Below are 22,656 nucleotides of genomic sequence, written 5' to 3'. Positions count from 1 at the left end.
TATAGTGGTATTAGTTTTAACTTTCCATGCTAGTTCTAATTGTGATATTCTGGTTGTTTTACTGTCCTTCGTCGACAGGTTTTTATAATATACAAACAATGTATGTGTGAGTTAATATTTAACGTCACATTGGCAACATTTCAGAAAACATTTGTCATAATGATCACGGATGATCAGCAGGAACATTTCAAGGAAATTTTAACTTAATTTAGTGACGTTCACACAAAATAGTTTTAAGGATGTCAGCTATTCTGTGAAAACACGTTCCAGTATATGCACTCACGTCGTACACTGTTTTCTTATAAAAGGACGTTAACATCCATAAACATTATTGTCTTGTTTTATTCATTTCTAAATCCAACTCAAAGACTTAATGGTGTAACCATATTTTATTCAATGCACCGAGAACAGCAGAAAAAAAAACAAATAAAATAAAAAAACCCAAAAAACAAAAACAAAAAAAACAACAACAAAAACCAAAAAATAAAAAAAACAAAAATCCCCGAAATATGTACATTTCCATATCAGATGATGTAATCTACATGAAACACATTGTTTTGTAGAACAGCCCTGATGATCTGAAGAGGCAAGGTGACACAGAATAGCAACGAGGGACAACAAAATTACCAAGTCCGTAAGTATATGTATAAAATGTGTATCTTGGTAATCACAAGGGCTGATGACAGATACTTATTTCCAGTCTGTTCAGTTAAGACAATTTATGAACAACCGAATGCATCGGGAAAGCAAATAGTATGTGTCTTCAAATCTGAATAACATTGTCGTTGTCAAGGGAGAATTGATAAGCAAAGTTTAATACTATACTGAAACAAAATTCGGAAGTTTGCTTCTAACAATTTCGGTATGGATTGCTATCGAAATTCAGGAACAGTTTTGCTTCTTCTTTAGTCGCTATCCATATTTTCTGAAATGTACTTACAAACATTATAAAACAAAAAGATATGTAAGATAAATTGGGAATCTTAACATTTAAAAATCATCATAATTTCATAATGCATACTTCCCATGGATCCACGTGCACGTGTGGTGATCTACCTTGAGTTGTTGGCAGTCTACGACACATTTATATATTGTATTGTCCCATATCGTTAAACTGTTTTAGATTTAATTACTAGTCTTAAATGGATATATGTGATATACTAATACGTTTTTACTGTTCTTCGTCAACAGGGATTTAGTTTCTAATTTTCTTGATCTACAATCTAATTATTACTTGACTCACCCATAATCCATACACCCTCTTCTGGGTGAATATGCACAACAAATACTGTCACGTTCAATGTGGAATTACATGGGCAATTTGATAAAACGAATCATTAATATCATGCCATCGCCATGGCTAACATCAAGACAAAGTTAAGTTTTATTCGTTACATGTATGATCTTAATGATTTAAATGCTAATTAATATTCATGCTGAGAAAATAATACAGCGAATCGCATTGTATGTTGTGTCGTTCTTTATGTAAGCGTCATAATTGAAACAAATTGCTTACGTTGTTTTCAAGGAGCTTATAATATGGATAAATAAGAATGTTGAAAATTGTACCTGAAACTGCAACTGGTAACTGACACTATGCGGAAAGTATGTTGGAATGCTGGTAACTTAAACGCAATAGAAATATGCGTACCGGATACCCGACGGAAACCCTTAGAAAGTGGGTACTTGTAAATTTCTGTTACTAGAGAAACTCAGTGTAAAAGGAAGTTGATGATAGGTGAAAAATTAAGTCTTATTCCACTAAGTTAACATTTGGTGATACATCAAAAGTTTTGTGTCAGACTCTTTAGGGCCTGTTGATGAAAGATTCCCTTATGGTCTAACAAGTTGCCTGGGTGGAGTACACAATTTGCAATTGCCTGCTTGCAGCGATATTCACCAGATCAATACTTGCAGCCATAGTATGCGGTTTAGGCCTAATCCCGAGACGCAAGTCACCTTAGGTTGCTTCTTCGGGGATTTAAAACCGAGTCTAATCGGGATTGGACGAGTTTGAACGTAATGTAACGATGTACTGTTCCTTCACCTAGGTTTCTTCATCAGGGCTTTAAAACAGAGTCTTATCAGGCTTGGAGGAGTAACGTAGCGATGTACTGTTTTGTCATTTGCCTACACAGAAAGACTCTTATTGAGGAAGTTCCAAAGACACCAGATACAAGGTGAGTCGCTGATGGCGGATTGTGTCCAGGTTTTAGAAATTACTTCGGCAGAAAATGGAGACATATTCTAATTTGGAACGTATCAATGATCTACATAAGCGAATGATGATTGTCTGGTAATTGTAACAGTTCTAATGCCTTCAAGCATTTTGGTCTTCAAATGCTTTTATGCATGCGAAAGAATCAAATGAAAATTAGAAGAGGCAGCTACAGAAACGAGGCTTTCCGTTACAATGTTATTTTGAATCTTACCTGAACATAAGTCTCTTTAGCTGGCTATTTTCAGCCAGACAGACGTAACCAGTTGTGACACGGTCACGCAATGCATTCGTAGTATTCAATAGAATGGGTCAAGCTGAACACTTAGTTAGGTCCACTTCTGTTGATATTTCAAAAGGAGACGTAGAACTAAACTCACTCACTCACTATTTTCTATACAATGCCATGTTGTGTGTATCTGTTTTTTAAGCTCTGACGAAAACCTCATAATCGACGTATCTTCCTGTGAATAATTACTGTCACCTTTAACTCGATAGTGGTGTAACATACCGTTAGATACATTGAGCACTTTATTGACAAACCCTTGTTTGTGCCCTGGACCATGAACGTATAATATGTCAATTGTGTCAGGAATGACAATATATTTGGACCTGACACGATGTGGAAAAATCCTGCCATGAAACAATTGAGAAAGAATTTTGATATATCCATGTTTTGCTGGTGACGTGACATGTCCTTTTGACTCTCCAAAGAATGAATTTCTGAATGAAATGGAACCTATTTTGCTATCTGTGCTTTTCACTCTTTCAAAGAGAGTCAGCCAGTTTGAGTCCTTGTGAGGTAACATTACCTCGTCCATATCTTGGAGCACAATGTATTTTGAAGTGTAGCGATTGCGATAGAAACAATCATGCATGTTCACTATCTGACCAAAGTAGGCGATATCCTTTCTCAAAACTTCTGGCATTCGGGCTGGTATGATCTCCAGCTGCCCACACCGAACGAAATGGTCCACTGCAGGTCTCATGCTGGCAGAGATGGAGTGATTGTACCAGAATGATTTATCAGCTCCCAGAATTCTGTTTATTGTCATGGACTGCACAAACTCATCACTTCTGGAATAGCGAGAGTGCCCTGTAGGGTAACATACCGTGACGTTGTGATATTCTTTGGCTGGATATTGTACAGCAATTTTCCTAGCTGTGGCTGTTGGGTTTGATGGCGGAAGGCGGAGGAATGACGGAGTTAAGTGAGGGTGCGTTAAGGGACAATGGACTGCCAATTCTGTGTACCTGAAGGAAATAAACAAAAATAAGTGTGTTTCCGTGAGCTCTCTTGACTAGATGAATTCAGTTCTAGTCAACTATTGAGTTTGGAAAACTAATTACGTGACTAAACTGCCACCTAGAAATGCACTAAAACCATCTTAAAATGAATTTAAATGAAAACAAATCTGATATAAATGATGGCATTGACCTACTTAAACTTAGCAAAAATCCTGTTAGCGCTGATGGGAGCTATATTTATCCAGAACAATCAAATTTCAACAAGATTATTTGGCGGTTTTGGATTTCTGTTTTAGACCCGGAAGTGCGGATGGACGGATGTGACGATTGCAGTTTCAACGAAAAGAAATAGTGAAAGTTTAGCTTGACTTCGTTGTATGCAAGAGACAAGAGGTTGTCTTCAATCTTTATAATATGTTGTAATCTACATCGAACATCGCTGTATGCAGCAAAGAAGAAGTTGCCAGCCACAACATTGTATGTTTCAGTTTTGACTGGCCGACATCTAAAATGCTGATAAAGCAATCACCCTCGAGACTTAAGGCCGAACGACCAATAAACATCGTACGTATCTTACCGAACACCTCAATGTAAATTTTGAACACTTCAGTCAACGTGCTGTTTTTTACCCGTGGGTATTGTCATAGTAAAGTTGCCGCAATTTTGAACGTTTTGTCAAAATTTATTTATTGGAAAGAGATTCAAATGTTTTCGTACCCATTGCTAAATCTTGCGGACGACACACACACACAAAGAGTTATCTCCCAAACATCGTTAATTTCCATTCATCGTGCGTCATTTAAATTTATACTAGACAAAACATATGTACCACCTCGCTTGAACTCGGGGTGCATCGAAAATAATAGAAGATCGCTCAGTCAAACAGACAGGTACATTTATATTTGTGTGTGAGGTAAGATAAACCATCAGGTAGTATATTCAGTCATGGTCACCTATAAAATATGTTTTATTCTGAGGTCAATTGATGCAGTATGGCATGACATGAAGGATGGTTATGAAATTCCACTGATATCGTTAACAAGAGCTAATATATGTGTTTTGTTTTTTTCTCTCTTTTCTTTATGGACACAACACAATGGACATATTCATCTGATGTCCGCAAACGGGTTGCTTTTGGAGCGTGTCAGACAAGTCAGTGAACATGACCACCTGACCCAACAAGTCAGCTCTTTCGACAAGCACGGACTGCTGAAAATCAATTTTCCAGAATTCTGAAAACAACAAATTTTTAGAGATATTCTTGCTCATTTATCAATTGCATGACGGAGGTGTTTGATGTTCTCTTCACCAGTTTCCTACTGTAACCGTCCAGTTATATCTATTACTGCAAATAGAACAGATAATTATGTACTCATTTTTTAAGCTAAAATCACTCACTTCCTGCCATGGCGCACATGCAGTGACTGCACGCTTCCTGCAGTTCTGGTCTCCCGTTGGTCGTCAGTGACAAAAACGCACACAGGCCGAAACAAACGTAATCTCAGTGCCGCACCTACAATATCAACCGCATTCCTTTTGACATCAAAATGAGCCGAGAGGACATATAGGTGCGGGTCTGCGTCGCTGCTTAGTGAGGATGCGTATCTGTGATAGTCTTCTCCTTCGTCTGGTGCCAAGCGTTGTTCCTTTACCGATTTACAGCACTGGGAACCTTTACCCCTCGAGGAACCATTTACGTGAGGATAGTGAACCACTAGGGTATCATTCAATTCAATCACAAAGACGACACTGTCTGTTGATGCAGGTAAAACAGTAAGCGAGTTGTTCTCATTTGTAAAACGGTAAGTTATACAAAAAATTGAGAAGCTGAATACAGCTATCAACAGGTATAAACGGACACCAAACTCGGGTCTCATGACTGGATGATACTGCTTGTTGTACTATTACCACTCTAGGCAGCCCAGAGTCTCACACAAGTCACGTACGCTCACGGTCTATACTGCTTTGTATTCCCTGACATGAATACAGAATATCACTATCATGTGCTTCTGATATTTATCACATACAGTATTACAATCACCAATCTCCAAATCGCCATCAGACTCTAAAGGAGGGTGAGAAATTAATGATATATCATGTGCGCACACGGTCAAATAGATCTATTCCGTTCGCTGTTAAACAGTAATCCCTCTCTGTAGTGATGGTAGCTTGGGCAGTTAGTCACGTCACACTGGGACACCTGCGAGAAAATAAAATCAATACATAAGTTTTCAAGAATACATATTTCATGATTTACAAAGATAGCTCTCTTCAGGAGATTTCTGATATATTTTTGTAATGCTGAAATAATGTTTGTCACAAACATAATTTTATAAGACGCAGCAGCATCTTTTTCTTATATTGAAAACATGCATTTGTGTTCATACGTTAGACGTGAGTAGGGCGTACTTGCATTACACCCCTGTAGACAACAGAACACAAAGGAATACAAAGGATTCTTCAGGAGAACAAAAGAATTCCAAAGAACATCCAATCTTTCACTTTAGACCACACCAAACACATTCCTCTCAACAATGTTAACTACTACAATGGACTCTAGTAGACCAGTGAACATTCTCACCCTCACTCTTAACGGGGCGCATTCCAACTCTCACGCTCCAGAATACACATTCCAACTCTCACACTGCAGAGTGCAAATTGCAACTAACATGTTTCAGAGTGCACATTTCAACCCTCACCCTACAGATTGCAAATTCCAACTGTTATGCTCCAGAGTACACATTCCAACTCTCATGCTCCAGAGTACACACTCCAACTCTCACGTTGTAAAGTGCACGTTCCAACTCTCACGCTCCAGAATGCACATTCCAACTCTCATACTCCAGAGTGCACATTCCAACTCTCATACTCCAGAGTGCACATTCTAACTCTCATGTTCCAGAGTGCACATTCCAACTCTCATGCTCCAGAGTACACACTCCAACTCTCACGTTGTAAAGTGCACGATCCAACTCTCACGCTCCAGAATGCACATTCCAACTCTCATACTCCAGAGTGCACATTCCAACCGTCACCCCACAGACTGCAAATTCAAACTCTCATGCTCCAGAGTGCACATTATAAATCTCATGCTCCAGAATGCAAGGCACCTGTTGTGAGCCACCTCCTCATGGTGGGTGCTGGGTAACGCCAAGCCCTGTGCATGGGCTATATATATATGCCATTGTACTGCTTTGATTTGGACTTTTAATTTCGGTCTTGGCTTAATTGTTCATCGATATTTTCTGATTTTGAAATGCTTTTATGACGTTCTGAACTTTGCCTAGAGTCTTATGTCCAGACTGCGGTGGCTCATGGGCCAATCTGGTAGAATAGTTATTTATAATTCTTCTGCTGGAGTATATCATCCGGGCATCCTTGGTGCCGTAAGCTGAAGACCCACTTGCGTTTAGCATTGTCCTTGTGATACTCCGTGGTGGGTGGGGAACTCGCATGATGAACCGTATTATACTAACCATGGCTTATGAAATCCCACCAAAGAAAACAAAACGTCCACTTGATATTGACCCTGTTGATATTGACCAAAGACCGTCTGCATCGATTGAGTATTGGCCACGTTTCCTTGTAATTGAAACTCCTGACAAGAAACCATTACAGTTGAACCCTTTCTCAGTATCTAAGGGTATTCAAGGTATTGCTGGGGATGTTAAATACATTAGATGCTTGCGTTCGAGTGCGCTGCTAGTTGAGTGCGGGGAAAAATGCGGCATCCAAAATGAAAGATCAATATGTGCTTTATGTCAAGCGTTTTTTTAACCCGGAAAAATAATGAAACTATCCAAACAGACACGTATCTGTTTTCCTTCTCGTCTCCAAATGCTCCTAAGTCAGTAAAGGCAGGTTACTGTAACATTCAAGTTGAAACATACATTACCAACCCGCTCAGGTGTTTTAAATGCCAGATATATGGACACGGTATATCTACCTGTACACTGTCTGTTGTGTGTGCTCACTGTGGTGAGAAGACACACACAACAAAAGATTGTGACAGTGGTTTTAAAAAATGCACGTACTGCTCAGGCGACCATTCATCTTCTTCGAAACAGTGTCCAATTTGGAAAGAGCAAATGTCGATCAACAGAATAAAGTTTACCCAAAATATTTCTTTTCCTGAAGCAAAGAAACTGGTGAAGAGATCTGATCTTCCAGAGAGTTATGCTACAGTAGCAAACACATCATCTGTGTGCAGCTCTAAAATAACAAAATCATCCACAAGCTGCCAAACTACCTTGACTTGGGTCAGTTGCGATTCTCCACAGATGCTGTACCCTGCTATATCATCACAGATTGAGGAATCACTTCCTAGTACCTCAAAGTCTTCTTCTTATCACAAATCATATTAGTCACACTCAAAGTCTCAATCGACAGCTGATAGTCAACAAACGGTGAAAAGTAAACCGAAGCCAAAGCCTGATGCTTCAAAACAACAAAGTGGCAGAGCTCCTTAAGGGTCACAAAATATAATTCAGTTGTTCAGTAAATATTGGTCTCTTGAAGACATGGACGTTTCTGAAAACGTCCATTTTAGGGCACATAGCTTGTCGCCCTCCAAAAGCGTGCGGGGTAGGTCCCCAACCAATCCCCACAAGAGATAGTTTATTCCAATAATATTGTACAGTGGAACTGCAAAGGATTGAGGACTAATTTACATGAATTACAGCTATTAGTCCAAGATTTTACACCTTCAGCGATATGTCTCCAAGAGACATGTTTAAAACAAACAGATACATTTGACTTTCGTCATTTTAATGCATATCATTGTTGATCACCTCAGGGTGATTGGGCCACTGGCGGATCATCCATTCTAGTCAGACAAAAAGTTATTTCCCTCTTCATCGCGTGATGCTATAGTAGTACGGATCCGTCCAACTATCGACCTACTTCACTAACTAGCTGTGTTTGCAAAACCACGGAATGCATGATAAATAATCGACTTGTTTGGTACTTGGAAACAAATAACCTTATAACAGATATACAATGTGGTTTCCGTAAAAATAAAAGTACAGTCGATCACTTAGGGCGTTTAGAATCATTTGTTAAAAACGCGCTGATCAATAAACAAGACGCTGTATCTGTCTTTTTTGATCTTGAGAAGGCATATGATACAACATAGAAATATGGCATTTTAAGGGATTTACATGACTTCGGCTTGCGAGGTCCTTTGCCTGAATTCATGGCCAACTTTTTAAATGACAGACAGTTCCAGGTCCGTGTAGGTTCTACCCTGTCTGATCATTACAATCAGGATCAGGGTGTTCCGCAAGGCAGTATTTTGTCTGTCACACTTTTTAGCATCAAGATCAACCGTTTATCTAAAGTTTTAAACGATTCAATTGATGGGTCGTTGTTCGTGGATGATTTTAATATTTCTTGTCATGGGAAAAAATATGCATACTATTGAACGGCAAATGCAGCTGTGTTTAAACAAATAGATAAATGGTGTCTCCAAATTTTCTAAATCAAAAACTAATGGTATACAATTCTGCCGTAAATATAAACCCCATAAGGACCCAAAACTATTTCTAAGTGGTACCCCTATCAAAGTTGTCAAGGAGGCTAAGTCCTTGGGACTTATTTTTGATTCACATTTTACCTTTTTGCCTCATATTAAGTCCCTAAAAGCCAAATGCTTGAAGGCTCCAGATTTATTTAAGTTTGTTTCTAATTCAAAATGGGGAGGGGATCAGACTACCCTCCTTCACCTATATAGATCACGCGTGCAATCGAAACTTGATTATGGTATCATCATATATAATAGAGCTTGTCAAAGCAACCTAACACTACTTGATTCTATCCATCAACAAGGCCTAAGACTTTGTCTTGGTTCTTTTAGAACCTATGCTATCGACAGTCTTTATGTCGAAGCTGATGAGCCTTCTCTCAACCAATGCCGTATAAAACTATCTTTACAATAAACCACAAAATTAGCTTCCATTGAGTCAAATCCTGCATTTAATTGTGTCTTTAATCCTCTTTATGATGATTTGTATAACAGAAAGTCTCCCTTGTTCTGCCTCTTGGGCTCAGAATTAGGCCAGTTCTTCCTGCTTCTAGCATTGAACTGGAAAATATATCTTCTTTGAGTCTTCTTTCTTCTCCTACTTGGCAGTTGGTTAGGCCACAAGTTGACCTAACATTAACTACATTTCAAAAATCAGAAACGATTGAATTACAGTATAAACAAGAATATCATCAATTGAAACATAAATATAGCAATTATAAATCCTTATGTACAGATGGGTCCAAGGACGGTGGCGCAGTGGCTTGGATTCAGAACGATGTCTTCTAGATTACCAGATAACAGTTCTATTTTTTACAGCTGACGCTAACGCCATATTAACAGCTCTTAAATATATTCAAACACACCTTAAACGTAAACAATATATAAGCTATTCAGATTCTCTTTCTTGCCTTCAGGCTATTAAAAATATTTCTTGTAAACATCCACTTTTAATAGAAATTATTGAATTGTATAATGATCTCGCTACTGGCCAATACGACATCGTTTTCTGTTGGTTACCCAACCATGAAGGAACATTGGCTGACCTTGCTGCTAAAGCAACACTCAACAAATCTTTGACACCACTTCTTATTCCTTACAGTGATTACAAAGCCATCATTAGATCTTATATCCGTGATCTGATGCAGAAGAAGTGGGACACCCAAGTAGGTACCAATAAACTACTTAAAATTAAACCCTACATTGGTTATACCTACTTGGGTTGTCAGTCCCGATTTCAAGAGGTCATCATGCGACGATACCATATACCCATAACTTCCTGTTAAAAAGTGTCCCAAAATTTAAACCTACCAGGTTTTTAATCGTAGTATTCATGTTATTTTTATTTTGGCTAACGTTTTTGGCCAGCAGCTGAAGGGATGGTGTAAATCCAACTGTGGTCCATGTAGGTAGCAAAGGTACTGTAAGTCCCCATGGTCCCTAGTGTGGTGGTCCCTTTTGTTGTTGGCGATCTATAGTCTGTTTTTTATATTGTATTGTCTCAATAGTGATATTAGTTTTAACTTTCCATGATAGTTTTAATTCACATTGTGATATACTAGTTGTTTTACTGCCCTTTGTCGACAGGTTTTCATATACTCGTATATTCCATTTCAGTGTTATAGTATTAATGTTCCCGTCACGATGTGGCTGAAATATTGCTGATGTGACATGAAATATTAACTCACTCACTCACTCACTCATGAAATAAAACCGTATACTGGTTACACCTACTTGGGCTGTCAGTCCAGATTTCATTTTGCGACGATGTCCTATTGGCCATACTAGATATACTCATGTATACCTTTTAAAAGGTGAGGATCCTCCATTTTGTATCCCTTGTGATGAGAGAGTCACGGCCAAGCATAGTCTGCTTGATTGTGTTGACTTTCTCCATCACAAGGGATAGATATTTCAATGTCAAAGCCATCAAGGATCCTTTTACCACTGTTTCTTCTCATTTAGTTATTGGTTTTCCAAAAGAAATTGATTTTCTGGTTGAATTTTGAGTAATATGTTCTAGAAATAGATGTATTTTAAATATTGGTGAGGATCCTCCGTTTGTGATGAGAGAGTCAAGGTCAAGCATATTCTGCTTGACTGAGTTGAATTCTCCGTTAGAAGGGAGAAGTATTTTACAGTTAAAACAATGAAGGATCTTTTTACCAGCGTTAATTCTCTTTTAATTATTGTTTTTTTTAAAAAGAATTTGATTTTGTGGTGGAATTTTGAACATATGTCGTGTAAATAGATGTATTTTAATGATTGGTAGTTTAGATTAGTAACTTGAATTGTTGGTGGCTGTACCCTCAAAGAGAGTTGAAGTATTGTAAAATGATTGTTCTCATGAGAGGATACGTAAGTCCAAAAACATTCACAGTAAATTTAAACTTTCCACTTTTCTTAGTCGTAGCATAAGTGTATTTTTAATTTTTGGCTAGATGTCTATCTATAGCCTGTTTTTATATAGTATTGTCTGATTAGTGGTATTAGTTTTAACTTTCCACCCTAGTTTTACTTCTATTTGTGCTATTCTAGTTGTTTTGCTGTCCTTCGTTGACAGGTGTTTATAGTATTAATGTTCTCGTCACGATATGGCTGAGATATTGCCGATGTGACGTTAAATATTAACTCACTCACTACCTCACCGCCCACGACTGAGGACGTATTTTGCTGTGTTCCGCTGACATAGAGGATATTTTCCTCCTACATGTATTCAGTGTATCAAGGTGATGTCCATTTATACATATTGCATGTAATGATGCACATGAAACATGAAACATGAAACATGAAACATACCACTAAACAAACATTTTGTTGAAATCTTCATCCTCAAAATTACACTTTCAAAACCCCTGGCAATGTAAACACACAAGCTGCTAATTAAGACTATACAATGGTCGACACTTGTAGATCACCCAGCTGTGTGCTGATGTAGATGAGTCCATCTATTTAGAAATCAAAAGAAAGGTTGGGTCAAAAGACAAAGTCGCCTTCATTGATGGTATACAAGGCATCTGTGATTACAAGATCAAAGAGATAAATGAAATAAGAGAAACCTTATATGACTATTGAAAGCACACGTGTGTCGACTTTCCAAAAGGACCGCTTGTTAGGCGCAAGAACACAAAGGGAGCAACACATTCAGTGATCTACAAGTACTATCTCTTTCACTTTATTGAAGGCACTATTACTGACTATGTACTCCAGAACAAAGTACTCTACCGATCTCAACTCCACCGCCTGAGTCTATGCCAAGTCAACTACGCAAGGTGAGCAAAATGACTCTATATCACTGATGCTCAGCCATATTGTCCAATTAAAGCAAGTTGTAAATGATGGACAAAAGCTATCAGATATTTGAGAAACTGGAACAGCAACTTAAAGAAGAGATAAGACGCTTGCACGGAAAAATAAGAAACTAACCGAATAAGAAGAGAAAAGGACAGAATTGAGGGCAGAATTAAAGCTGTCAAAACAGCAAAACAGGTCTTATCAAGAGCATATACTACACTTGGAAAAGGAACTTCTGAAAACCAACTTCACAGTTGATGCAAAGATAAAGACAATTGAAAATAAATTGAGAATACTTTCTAAGGATATGAACAGATCTAAGCCCCATTACAGCAAAGAAAGACAACGCACGATGTGTCAACGTCAACGTCACAGTCAGTGCCACAGACAACCCCGGAAAGAGACACGACATTGACAGAATCCAGCGAACCACGCCATATCACAGTGATAACAGGTCAACATGGTGAGTACAACAATACATCTGACACCAGCACAAACCCTGCAGCTAAATATGCTGATATGCTTTCTTTACGCTCACAACAAATAGACGACACCAACTCCTGGCAGAAAGTCACTCACCACTCTTCACGGAATTCAAAGAACACTGCCAACAAGGTACAGAATGATGTGTCTCATCCTACCAGATCAGTGTCACGCAATACAAGGTGTTATAATGTTAGTGTGGAACAATCATTTGACTCTGTTAAAGACTTAATCTGTGACTATACCCATGATCAAAACGGTCGAGTTACGTTTGTGAGATTGAAGAAGAAAAACTCTCGTAATACTACCGTGACACCTGTGCAGTGCAAGTCGGTCTTGACCTCGATGATTATGAAGACTATGGGTCAGGTGTTAAATATTTCTGGCCCCCGGGTGTCAGGTGTTTGAAATTTCTTTCCTCCAGGAATCCACGACCAATTATTTATGAAGTTTATAGTCACTATCTTGACTCTCTCGTTATTAACATGGAATGTACGCGGTATTCTGCATGGTACTGCATACATTAATCAGATAATATCTCACAATGTAGATGCAGTGGCCTTACAAGGACACTGGCTCTCCCCAGACAAGTTACATACGCGTGAAGGTCACGGGGTAGAATAGGCCTTCAGCAGCCCATGCTTGCCATAAAAGGCGATTATGCTCGTCGTAAGAGGTGACTAACGAGATCGTATGGTCAGACCTGGTTGGTTGACACATGTCATCGGTTCCCAGTTGTGCAGGCCGATGCTCATGTTGTTGGTCACTGGATTGTCTGGTCCAAACGCGATTATTTACAGACGGCCGCCATATACTTGGAATATTGCAGCGTAAAACTAAACTCACTCACTCAAGTTAAAGACGCAATTCTACAAGTGTTACGTGACGTCAAATCTGATCTGACTTTTCAAATTAGTGCTGTGACTGAAATAGCAAGCCTGAACACCAAATACAGACAGCTTGAGAAATCAGTTAGTGATATGCGTGCGGACACGATCACTCTTACTCATAAGCAGGACTTTATGTACAGCGATATTGATGCGGTTTCTGGAAAGGTAGAGTCTATTTTTTATCATCTATCAAACATTGACGATGAACTCGATAAATGTGAGGCCTACAGTCAGCGGAACAACGTCATTATATATGGCATACCAGAGGGTGAAAATGAGAAATCCATAGAGTGTAAGGAAACATCTCTGAATGGTGTAAATGAAAATGTCACATTCAAAACATGGCAGTCATACGACGTCATCAGCGCCCACCGTCTTGGCGCTAAACGCCATCACTCTAACAGGCCACGCCCAATGATTGTGAAACTGCAGGCATCTGGCGACAAGGTTCGAGCCCTAAAGGAGAAGGTATGGAATTGCGAGCGACCTAACAACACGCCAACATAAGCAACTACAAACGCTGAAAGGAGAAGGCCAGTGCGGATTTGTTAAGAATGGCAAATTGTCTCAGTGCCTCGAACAGGTAGTGCTCCAGCAGCCTCGGATCAGCGTGATACTTCACGTAGCAGTGGTAGGAGGATCCCAACGCGCAGTCAGAACCGTAACGATGCTACTGCTCAGGGTGCAAGTGCCTAGCGGTGTGGCCAAAGCCCGGAACAATCTCCACAGTGATCCTTCTTGTCTAACACCGCACGCGGTCGTGACGGTGCATCGTGTGAAAGCAATACAGTCAAACATTTCACTTTCCTGTGTTGGAATGTAAATGGTTTAAAAAGTAAAGTCATAGATCCACACTTCACTGACTATCTCGGTAAATTCAAAATTGTATGCCTAGTGAGACATTTGTTGAGAATTTAGATACGAACTGGTTAGATGGATACGGCATATTCTATTGCCCTGTTGTTAAACTGTCCAAATCTGGTCGTCTGTCTGGTGGAACATGCCTGTGCATTCATGAGTCAATTAAGAAATTATGTACGTTGTCAAAATTGCATATTGATAACGCCATTTGTGTAAATTTGTCAAAAGAAATATTCTCCATCGATAAAGATATAAAACTGATATGCACTTATATATCCCCCATGGGCTCACGATGCTATGACAATTGTGATTCAAGTTGCAGTATTGATCAACATGAACAGCTACTAGTTGATAACGTAATAGAGTTCAGTAACTCCCATCTGATGCTATGTGGAGACATGAACGCTAGAACTTGTCAACTCAATAATCCACCTGTACGTGCTAGTGATGACTTGCAGAACTTTAGTTCATTTTGTGACGATGATGACACTCCAGTCGAGAACCGTCAATCTCAAAATAATATGGTAAATAGATTTGGTCGCATATTGCTAGATATGTGCTACGCCTTCCATTTATTCATAGTTAATGGTAGAGTGAATGGGAACCTAAATGGTGAATATACATACTGTTGTGAGAAAGGTAAATGACTACTTTATTTACTCCCTAGACTTATTTCAATATTTGCGACACTTTAATATAGGTGACCACTATGATTCAGATTCTTTTCCACTCGTGTTATCGTGCAGTTTCCCAAAAATGACACATACATCAAATGCATCTTATAACAAACCAACTAATACAGAGACGATATTCTGAAATGAATCATTCTGTACTACATTTCTAAATACTCTACCTCAGAAATTGGGCCAACTTGGTGAAAACTTGCTGATTAAACTTGAGGCCGATATCGACCAGGCTATTAATGATCTCGGTGATGTGATAATGAAATCTGTTGAATGTATGAACAAGGCGTACAAAGACAATCCTAAATATAAACCGTTTAGCAAGGAATGTGAATTGGCTAAGAAAAATGCACGTAGAGCCCTAAGAAAGTTTCGACGTTAGCGCACTGATAGGCAAAGACAAACTTACTGTAAAGCGCGAAATAGGTAAATAGACTAAATACTTCTATATATTTCCAGTCTGAATTCTGGAAAGAAATTACTAAAAATAAACGCTCTCAACAAAATTCAATTTCCAAAACTTAGTGGCTCATCCATTTCAGGAATGTTCTCTCGAGTGAGTGAGTGAGTTAATATTTAACGTCACATCGGCAATATTGCAGCCATATCGTGACGAGAACATACGTGACAAAAATAATATATATGTATATTATGAAGACCCTGTCGACGAAGGACAGTAAAACCACTAGACTATCACAGTTGGTATTAAAACTAGCGTGGAAACTTAAAAAATGATAGTATCAATATGTGGACAGTACAATATAAAAACAGGCCATAGATCGCCAACAACAGAGGGTAGATCACCATACCAGGGACCATGGGGACTTACAGTACCTCTGCTACCTGCATGATCCCTGGCTGGATTTACATCATCCCCTCAGCTGTTGGCGACTGTATGCAAGATTAGCCACAGATTAAAATTACACATATGCTACGATTAAATAAGTGGAAGATCAAATCTGACTTAAACCCTTTTGGGACTTACGTACCCTCTCAGGAGGACAATAATTTTACGGTACTTCAACCCCCTTCGAGGATACAGCCACAAACAATCTTAGTTGCTAATTCAACTTCCATTCATAAAATATTAATCTATTTACAAGTCATGTAACAAGTCTAATTCTTTTAAAAACACAATGATTAAATGAACACTGACATTACTAAAAAGATCCTTCATAGTTCTTGATTTAAAATACTGATCCCTTGTGATGGAATATTCCACACAGTCAAGCAGGACATGCTTGACTGTGATTCTTTCATCACAAGGGATACAAAACGGAGGATCTTCACCTTTAAACAAATATTCATGTGTATATCTTGTATGGCCAATACGACATCGTCGCATGATGACCCCTTCAAATCTGGACCCTACATTGGTTACACTTACTTGGGTTGTCAACCCAAGTAAGTGTAACCAATGTAGGGTTTTATTTCATGTAGTTTGTTGATACCTACTTGAGTGTCCCACCTCTTCTGGATCAGATCACGGATGTAAGACCTAATGTTTGCTTTATAATCAGTGTAGGGAATAAGAAGTGGTGTCACAGATTGTTTGAGTGCTGCCTTAGCAGCAAGGTCAGCCAGTGTATTCCCAGAAATAACCAACAAAAGACGATGTCGTATTGGCCAGTAGCAAGATCATTATACAATTCAATAATTTCTATTAAAAGTGGATGTTTGCAAGAAATATTTTTAATAGCCTGAAGGCAAGAAAGAGAGTCTTAATAGATTATATATTCTTTACGTTTAGGGTGTTTTTGAATATATTTAAGAGCCGCTAGTATGGCGTTTGCTTCAGCTGTAAAAATAGAACTGTTGTCTGGCAATCTAGAAGATATTGTTCTGGATCCAATGACAGTGGCACAAGCCACTGCGCCACCGTCCTTCGAACCATCTGTAAATAAGGGTTTGTAATTGCTATATTTAGTTTTTAATTGGTTATCTTCTTGTTTATATTGCAATTCATTAGTTTCTGATTTTTTAAATGAAGTTAATGTTAGGTCGACTTGAGGCATAACCAACTGCCAAGGAGGAGAAGAAAGAAGACGAGAGGGAGCTATGTTTTTCAGCTCAATGCCGGCCGAAGAAAGAAAGGGTTTAATTCTGTGTCCTAGAGGTGGAACCAGAGAAGACTTCTTGTCATACAAATCCCCATAAAGTGGATTGAACACACAGTTATATGCAGGGTTAGATTCATTAGAGTATAATTTAGTAATGTATTGTAAGGATAATTTTATACGACGTAGTGTAAGAGATGGTTCATCAGCCTCAACGTAAAGACTGTCAATAGGTGAAGTTCTGAAAGACCCAAGACAAAGTCTTAGACCTTGGTGGTGGACAGAATCAAGAAGTTTAAGGTTGCTTTTACAGGCTCCACCATATACGATGGAGCCATAATCGAGTTTTGAACGGATCAGTGATCGATATAGGTGTAGGAGGGTAGCTTGATCCCCTCCCCACTTTGAGTTGGAAACAACTTTCAACAGATCGAGTGCTTTCAGGCATTTGGCTTTGAGGGATTTGATATGCGGCAAAAAAGTGAAATGGGAGTCGAAAACTAGGCCCAGAAACTTGGCCTCATTTACAAATTTAATGGGAGTGCTATTTAAATATAGTTGAGGGTCTTTATGCGATTTATATTTCCTACAAAAGTGTAGACAGTTAGTTTTCGACTTTGCGAACTTAAAACCATTTTCAAGACACCATTTATTTATTTTATTTAAACATAACTGCAGTTGCCGTTCAATAGTATGCATATTTTTACCACGACAGGAAATATTAAAATCATCCACAAAAAGTGATCCATCAATTGAATCGTTTAAAACCTTGGATAAACTATTAATCTTAATGCTAAATAAGGTCACCGACACAATACTGCCCTGAGGAACACCCTGATCCTGTTTATAATGATCAGACAGGGTTGAACCCACACGGACTTGAAATTGCCTGTCTTTTAAAAATTGTGATATAAAAAGAGGCAAACGGCCTCTCAAACCAAAACCATGTAGATCCTTCAAAATGCCATGTTTCCATGTGGTATCGTAAGCCTTTTCAAGATCAAAGAAAATTGATACAGCATGTTGTTTATTGACTATAGCATTTTAAACAAAGGATTCTAAACGTACCAAATGATCAATGGTACTATGATCTTTCCTGAAACCACACTGAATATTTGTGATAAGGTTATTGGTTTCAAGATACCAAACTAATCTATTATTCACCATACGCTCCATGGTTTTGCAGACACAGCTAGTTAACGATATTGGTCTATAATTCGACGGATCTGTATGATCCTTACCAGGTTTTGGTACTGGAACTACAATGGCATTTCGCCATGAAGAAGGAAATTTGCCAGACGTCCATATTTGGTCAAATATATCCAAAAGTGTCATCAAACATGATTCAGGTTAGTGTTTCAGTAGCTGGTAATGTATATTATCATCACCTGTTGCAGTGTCGTGAGCTTGGTCAAGAGCCGTATGGAGCTCATGTAAAGAAAACACTTCATTGTAATCTTCCCCGTTATTTGAATCGAAATTAAGTTTTGTCTTTTCCTGTTGTTTCTGATATCTCTGAAACTCAGGGACATAATTCGCCGATGATGAATTTTCGGCAAGAGTTTCGCCAATTTTATTTGCAATTTCAGATGTGTCAGTAATTAAATTATCCCCATCTTTAAGATGGTGAACACCAGCTTTTGAACCTTTACCTTTAATTCTTTGAACCATGTTCCATACTTTGGATATTGGCGTACGTGAATTAATTTTGGAGACATAGTTTCTCCAGGATTGCCGTTTGTTTTGTTTGAAGGTACGACGAGCTTTTGCGTTGAGTATTTTAAATTCATTTAAGTTGTGGACAGTTGGGTGATGGCGGAAATATTTTTCTGCTTTTTTTCTCGCTTTCCTGGCTTGTCTACAATCTGTATTAAACCATGGTTTCCGTACATGTGGATTGGTAGAGGACTTGGGTATACACTAATCAGCAATTTCATTTAAAACGTCAGAAAAACACTGAATGGGATCAGCGATGTCACTAAAAACTTCGGGCCGTATTTTAGATGTGCATAAAGCAAGAAATAAAGACCAGTCTGCTTTGGAAAAATTCCATCTCGAATATGATGGAGAGTCAGACGGATTAATTTCTGATAAGATAGTTGGAAAATGGTCACTTCCACAGAGGTCATTGTGGACCGACCATTCAAATTCATTAAGTAGCCTAGAATCTGAAAGAGACAAGTCTAAAGAAGAGTAAGTGCCAGTTGCAGGGTGCAGGTAAGTGCTAGAATCATCATTGTAAATACACAAATCATTATTGGAGATAAAATCTTCCAGTATTTGACCCTTTGAGTTAGTGTTTGAGCCACCCCATATCGGGTTATGGCCATTGAGATCACCCATTATAATACAAGGTTTAGGAAGTTGGTCATAGAGAGCTTGCAGATCTGACAGTTGGAGTGCTGAAGCAGGCAGAATATACAAAGAGCATAGTGTAAAGGTAACATGAAGAGTTAGTCTAACTGCAACAGCTTGGAGGTTAGTTGCGAGTGGTACAGGACTATGCATAACATCCTGTTTAACAAGGATTGAAGATCCCCCAGTGGCTCTGTCACCCGGAGGTGAAAAGTAATGATATGCATCAAAATGCCGTAAATCAAAAGCATCTGTCTGCTTCAAATAAGTTTCCTGCAGACAGAAAGCCGATGGTGCAAAATCTTGGACTAAAAGTTGTAACTCATTAAAATTGGACCGTAAGCCTCTACAATTCCACTGTACTAGTTTTTTAGAATGAACTATCTTTTAGGAGGGTTGATTGGGGATCTGCCCCGCACTTTCTTTGAGGGCGATAAACTATGTGCCCTTTGATGGATGCTATCAGAAACATCCATATCCTCTAGTGATCCAAATTTGTTAGATATTTTTATCTTATCTGACCCTTCAGATGCCCGATTTGTTTTTGAAGTGTCTATCCGTGATTTGATTTTGGACTTTCCAGGTTGGTTCTCATTTCTGTCAGGTTGAGAACAAGTTTGTGGAAGAGAAGATTGTTCCTGCAAGTGGTTCAGCTGTGAAAGTGATTTTGCTGTCTGAGTGAACTGATCAGGAGACAATCGTGTAGGAGTGTCAGAGTTTACCCATGTCAAGTCTGTTTGGCATGAGTGCGAGGAGGTATTTTTAATTGTGACTGAAGGACTTTTCTTATGGGTTGTTTCGGTTGATGAACTGGCGATAGAGGCATAGGTTTCACTGAACTAGACTGAACAAGCTTTTTTGCTTCAGCAAAGCTGACATTCCTGGTATATTTAACCCGATTTATTTCCATCTGCTGTTTCCAAACTGGACAGTCTTTAGAAAAGGATGAGTGACTTCCGTGGCAATCGGTGCATTTTTTATAACTATTGTCACAATCTTCTGTTACATGTGTATTCTCAGCACAGTGAGCACAAGTAACGGACAATGTACAATTATTCACTCCATGTCCGTACGTTTGACATTTAAAGCACCGCAGAGTACTAGGGATGTACACATCAACGTTCACATTACAGTAACCTGCCTTGATTGATTTAGGAGGGTTTGGCGCTGAAAACGAGAAGAGATAAGTGTTTGTTGGAACTGATTCATTATTTTTGCGGGTTGTAAATCTCCTGACAAATAACACTCCTTGGTCTTTCATCTCAGAAGCAATATCAATCTCTGTCATGTCAGCAAAGAGGCGATCTCTGTCTCTTACAATCCCTTTGCTAGTATTCAAAGTTCTATGAGCAGAGATCTTAACGGGAACACCAACAAACATATCTGTTGATAGCAGGTTCATTGCTTGCTGTTTCCTGTTACATTCGACTAACAGGGATCCTGAACGCAACCTCTGAACATTCTTCACTTCTCCTGCTATGCCATAAACTGCTTTTGAAATCGCGAAAGGATTTAGTTTCAAGGGAGTCTTATCCAAAGTCTCAATAATCAGGAAACGTGGCCAGTAATCAAGTACAGTGGAGGGTCGTTGTTCGTCATCATCAGTGTCATGGGGACGTTTTGTTTTCTTAGAGGGTGTTTCGTAGTCCATGGTATGTGTATAGTCGTTCATGATCCGAGCTCCCCACCCACCACGGAGTATCACAAGGACAATGCTAAACACAAGCGGATCTCCGACATGCAGCACCAAGGATACTCAGATGATATACTCCAGCAGAAAAATTAAAAAAGTTCAATAATTCCACCAGATTGGCCCATGAGCCACTGCCTTCTGGACATAGGACTCTAGGCAAGTTACAAAGTTGGATATCGAAATCACAATAAAAATAAAATTATATCATCATGAAGCTAGAACAAAATTTGTAAATAGTGTCTCAAATTTGTGCAGCCAAATTTACATGTACAGGGCTTAGCATGACCAGCCGATTGGTTGAACCGGGCCCATTCAACCACCCGTCTAGGTGAAGTAAGGGTCGAAGGGGTGTGTTGAGCAAAGGAAGCACGGTTACAGGCTCCCAGTGCCCTCAAACCCCAGACTCCCGTCCTCCACCGACACAACCCACGGCAAACGGGTTGGTGGACCAAATATCCCCCCGGGTCCACTACGGGGGTGTCGGCGAGCTCTTCGCGTTACCCAGCACCCACCACGAGGAGGTGGCTCGCCACGGGTGCCGAATGTTCTCTCGAATGATGCAGAGTTCGATCAGTCTGACTCCGACCAAGTAATTTTAGAAATCTCGGATGAGTTTAATGGGCGCTATGATGAAGTAGATGAATTTGTGCTAGATTCACCTATATCGGGTGATGAAATCAGAAATGCTATTTCACAACTAAAATGTGGAAAAACAGCTGGTCCTGATGGTATCATTATTGAAATGCTTAAATGTTCAGTTACAGAAATTCTTCCATTTCCCACTAAATGCTTCAATAGTTTGTTCGCAAAAGTAGTATTTCCCCGCACATGGTCGTCTTCTATTATTGTCCCAATTCATAAGAAAGGTGCCATTAACAATCCCGATAATTATAGGTGAATATCTCTTATGAGTTTTCTCGGAAAAGTCTTGACGTCCATACTAAATAGCTGACTGTCTGAAACATGAGGGACAAGATTCTTGAGACTCAAGCTGGGTTTCGTAAGCAATGCTCCACAACAGATCATATTTTCACTTTGTATGTACTTATTCAGAAATGCTTATCCCGTCGAAAACACAAAATGTATGCAGTTTGTCGCTTTTAAGAAATTTTTCGATTCTGTAGATAGACAGAAACTATGGTATTGCTTACGTAATGTCGGGTTAGGTGGGAAAATGTTTAGCATGTTAAAAGCAATGTATTCAAATATAAGCTCCTGTGGGCGATGTGGCTCTGGTGTAACAGATTATTTTGACTGTCCATTGGGACTACGGCAAGGATGCATTGTAAGTCCGATTTTGTTCTCGTTTTGCATTAATGAATTTTAATACGATGTTATGCAAAATGGCAAACA

General features: G+C 39.0%; 1 long non-coding RNA gene across 1 annotated transcript in view; it reads right to left on the bottom strand.

Annotated features, from left to right (window-relative positions):
* Nucleotides 1-374: 374 nt before the first annotated feature.
* LOC137259735 (uncharacterized) overlaps nucleotides 375-22,656 on the bottom strand; it is a 44,269-nt gene continuing 21,987 nt past the window's right edge. Inside the window, exons 2-3 of the long non-coding RNA XR_010954710.1 lie at nucleotides 4,865-5,666; nucleotides 375-3,472 (exon numbers count right to left, since the gene is read on the bottom strand). This is a non-coding gene — a long non-coding RNA (uncharacterized lncRNA). The remainder of the gene's footprint in view (nucleotides 3,473-4,864; nucleotides 5,667-22,656) is intronic.

Source organism: Haliotis asinina, chromosome 13, assembly GCF_037392515.1.
Source record: "Haliotis asinina isolate JCU_RB_2024 chromosome 13, JCU_Hal_asi_v2, whole genome shotgun sequence".
In the NCBI taxonomy this organism is placed as follows: Eukaryota; Metazoa; Mollusca; class Gastropoda; order Lepetellida; family Haliotidae; genus Haliotis; species Haliotis asinina.
This window is presented reverse-complemented; position numbering and strand designations above follow the sequence as displayed.